We start from the raw sequence: 4,552 nt of genomic DNA, 5'->3' as shown, positions 1-4,552 counted from the left end.
AGCTAGATGAACATACTCCAGGCAGCTAACTCTTCTTTCTTTTCTCAAATCTGCTACTTTTTTCATTTCTCCATTTCCAAAAAGGTAATACCACTTATCCAGTTGATGACAGAATAGTGGAAACAGGTTTGTTTCTTCCCTTTTCCTCACCCAGCCCCCATTAAATTGATCATTAAATCCTGTTAATTTTATCTGTAAAACATATCTCAACCTTGCTACTTCTATTCAGAAGATGTTGACTGTCCCCAAATGTTTGTTGTTCTTTTCATCCTTGATCACAGAACTCTTGAGTTTTCACAGGATATGTAGTCTCTAGAGTGACAATTTTATTTCTCAACACACATCTACATCTAACACAAGTAGATGGGGCCATGTGAGTAAGTTATAGCCAATGAGTTTTCACTAAAAGTATCGAGTTTCATTTCTAAAAATGCTTTTAAAGGGACTGGACATGCCTTTTCTCCTTTTCTCATTCATGTTGGCTGGAATAAAAACAGAATGGCTGGAGTTAGAGCAGCTATCTTGGACTAGGAGGTGGTAGTCACATATTGAAAAGAGGGAATCTAGTCCTTGGTGATTGTGGAGCCACTAATCTAATTCTAGGTGGACTATGTGCAGACTTCAGTTATTATTATTATTATTTTTTTTAAGTCTTCTATTGGGCAGCCCGGGTGGCTCAGCAGTTTAGTGCTGCCTTCAGCCCAGGGTGTTATCCTGGAGTCCTGGGATCGAGTCCCATGTCAGGCTCCCTGCATGGAGCCTGCTTCTCCCTCTGCCTGTGTCTGTGCCTCTCTCTGTGTGTGTCTCATGAATAAATAAATAAAATCTTTAAAAAAAATAAAAAGTCTTTTATTGAAATTCAATTTAGTTACCATATAATGTATTATTAGTTTCAGGGGTAGAATTTAGTGATTCATCAGTTGCATATAACACTCAGTGCCCTCCTTGATGCCCATCACCCAATTACACAGACATCTATTATATGAGAGGGACACAAACATCTGTCTTTCCAAGTCACTGTAGTTTGGAGTTTTCTGTCACAGCTATTCCTAATTACAAATGATAAAATATCTCTCCATTTTGACCATCAACCCCTTGGTCCAAGCCCAACACATCCACCTGAACTATTATTGCATTAGCATCTTAACTGTTCCAGCCACATCCAATCTTGACCTCTCTCTCCATTCAATTCTACACATTCCAACCAGAATAGTTTTGTGACTACACATGAAGGAGCAAATCACTCCCTTGTTTGTAAACCTTTAATGAATATTCATTAGTTGTAGAGTAAGTTGGAAATTCTCAACATAGCCTGTGCAATCTTTCATTATCTGGCCTCTGAAACTTCAGCTTATCTCTTGGTACTTTTCCCCCAATTCTCTGGCCTTCAATCATATCAAAGCCTTAAATATCCTATGCCCTCTATTGTTATATTTATCTTAAGTCTTCTTTTCTCAGTCCTTATTGCCTAACTAACTTCTAATCTTTCAGGTCTCTGAGAAAATGTAATTTCTTCAGGAATTGCAGTCAGGGGCCATTACTATACTTCCTCATGGCATCATAGACTTTAAAAAATAGTCTTTACTCCCACTTACATAATTATTTGTGCAATTATTCATTTAATATTTCGAATAGTGCATAGGCCTAATGTACCTATAGATATATTCCATGGCCCACATAGACTTTTGGTTTTTGGTTTTCTTAAAATTGAATGAAGAACTTTAGTTAGTACATCTTCTTTTCAGTTTGTCACAGGTCCTACCCAGTCATTCCATTTCACAAACTTATGTTTCTTTCCATCATCCTCTAGGCCTTAGTATCTTAGGCCTGTCTCCATTAAACTGGAAGCTCCATTAGGGTAAAGATGGTGTTTCCACATCACTCTTTGCCCTCTACCTTAATATCCTTGGGGCATATCAGAAGCTGTGGAAATCTTGTCAAATGAATGAAGGCAATGAATGAACTGCCCTTGTCATAATTATTAACAGTCTTTTCCTTCCTTTGGCTTTATTTTCAATATAAGATACTATATGGAGATAAGTATGGGGAAGTAACCACTTGTTGACTTTCAAAACAATTTTGAACAAATTTAGCAAAAGATTCTGAACTTTAAAGTCAACCTTCACCTCCTTTTTTTGACTAATCAACTAAATAGAAAGTGAAATCATATGTTTATAATTTTGCAAGTTTCAATAAGGTTACATATAGTCATTCCATTCCTTGGGATGGGAACTCTATCTTCGCAATTTTTATTAAATCTAAAATTATTCCCAAATGCAAAGTTTATAAAATGGGGGAGGGAGAGGGGAGTCCCCTTCTCTTGGATTTCCAAGCTTAACTATGGATACTTTCAGCTCTAATTTGAACCAATTAACTCTTCCTTCCTAATTGTATTTTCTTCACACTCTTAACATCTTAAATAAAGCTTATTGAAAAGTACCACTTTTGGAGAATGTGTTCATATCGTGTCATTGTGTATAGTTCTGCAATTTGTGCACTGTACCTGGGTACCCAGATGGGAAGCCTGTAAGGGCTGAAACCAAGCCTATGTTTCCTACTAAGCTGCTGTGTACCCTGGCTTGTGGCTCCCCCAGCCCAGAGGAAGAAGGTACATTTGTGCCTGCAGCAGACCTGTGCTCTTAGGGAGCAATCACTTCTCTTTGCTACTCCTAGTCTTGATCTTGCCACAGAGGAGAAGCTGTAAGAGAAAAGGAAGCTAAGACCCAGGGAGACGCCAACACTACTGATGGAGAGAGAGGGATTCTAGGTGGCAAACAGTCCTATGTCTTTTCTTGTCTTTTTTTTTTTTTAAGATTTTAAAAATTTATTTATTTGAGAGACAGCAAGCATGTGAGCTGGGGAAGAGGGGGAAGAGCAGAGGGAGAGGGACAATCAGACTCTGCACTGAACACATAGCTCCAAGGGGAGGAGCTTGATCTCATGACCCTGAGATCATGACTTGAGTTCTTTTTTTTAAAAAAAGCTGATTTAAAAAAAAAAAGATTTTATTTATTTATTCATGAGAGATGCAGTGAGAGAGAGAGACAGAGACACAGTCAGAGGGAGAAGAAGGCCCCATGCAGGGAGCCTGATGTGGGACTTGATCCCAGGTCCCCAGGATCAGGCCCTGGGCTAAAGGCAGCACTAAACCACTGAGCCACCAGGGCTGCCCATGACTTGAGTTCTTGAAGAATCTGATGTTTAACCGACTGAACCACCCAGGTGCTACTGTCTTTTACTGTCTTAATCAGTAGGCCATATTCCTGGTTTCCCTAAGGTTTGGTGATTCAGTCCTTTTTTTTTTTTTCTTCAATTAAATTGACCCCTTTTTGGTTTAGCTTGATCAGTTAACTTTTCATTTCTTACAGAATATCTTAGATTTCTTCTGGTTCTGACAAAGGATCAGCTGGGACAGATTATAGTAAATGTTCCACAACTGGCTCTGATTTCCATGGTGTAAATATTGTGACCATAGCTAATTTCAAGCTACCAATGTGATGTCATAGAATCATACAACTGACTCTTGTAAGTGTTTAGGAGCTGGCTCTAGCAGATTACTGGAAAGCATCCATTAGGCCAAACTTCATCCACTGATGGGGTATGTAAATGGTGTTGGTCACCAAATGGTAAGCCTAAATATGACTTCAGATGTGCTCTGTTTAGCTTACAAGTGTTTAGATTTTGGGAGGTTAGTTGCCAGAATTTAAATATTATGATATTTTGCCTAAAAACACATATTCCTACTTTTTCATGAGAAATGGGAATATATTGCAATATTGGATCAGGTGCTCAGAAAAATTCAGTGATGTGTCCAATGTGACATGAGATTATCCAAGGTTACACCAAGCATAAGTACCTGAACCAGAACAAGAACTCAGGTCTTGGGACTCCCAAACCAAAGCTTGTGCCACTTTTTCAGGTTGCCCTCTTATTGCCTCATCCATGATCATCTTTACAACCATAGCTTGCTTGGCATTTTCTTTGGAACTGGTGTTTTCTCTTTACAAAGTATATGTGACCCAGAGTTGTTAAAATCCCATCTATGGGCTCATAACTAGGTGAGTCATGGCAAAGATTCTATGCATTGACCTAACTCTTTTCCATGTTTGCTTTTACTTTTTAGAATACTGATTGCTGTTTTTGTAAACACAATGGGGATCCACTTTGAAGAAGGAGGAGGAGGAGGAGAAGGAGGAGAAGAATATAGCAAAGGGAAGGGAAAAGTGAAAAATACTCCTGGGGCACCTGGGTGGCTCAGTCATTTGAGTATCAGATTCTTGGTTTTAGCTCAGGTCATGATTGAGATTGAGCCCTGCAGCAGGCTCTGAACTCAGTGCAGAGTCTGCTTGAGATTCTTTCCCACTCCCTCTCCTCCCCCACTCCCTTACACTCTGTCTCTAAAAAAAAAAAAAAAAGGAAAGAAAGAAAAGAAAATGAAAAACTACCCCTAAACACCTAAACACCATTTAATCCTTGTCATAAGAGAACATTGCTTCCAGTACTCTATGTACATACAGAAAAAAAAAAGTGCTAGATTGCTAGTCAGAAATGG

General features: G+C 38.8%; 1 long non-coding RNA gene across 1 annotated transcript; it reads left to right on the top strand.

The window, feature by feature from the left end:
* The first annotated feature begins 3,516 nt into the window (after positions 1–3,516).
* LOC140620596 (uncharacterized) lies at positions 3,517–4,552 on the top strand. The gene is made up of 2 exons (XR_012020340.1): positions 3,517–3,626; positions 4,124–4,552. It is a non-coding gene; the product is annotated as an uncharacterized lncRNA (long non-coding RNA).

Source organism: Canis lupus, chromosome 29, assembly GCF_048164855.1.
Source record: "Canis lupus baileyi chromosome 29, mCanLup2.hap1, whole genome shotgun sequence".
Classification (NCBI taxonomy): Eukaryota; Metazoa; Chordata; class Mammalia; order Carnivora; family Canidae; genus Canis; species Canis lupus.
Note: the sequence above shows the minus strand (reverse complement) of the source record. Positions and strands in the feature narration are given on the sequence as shown.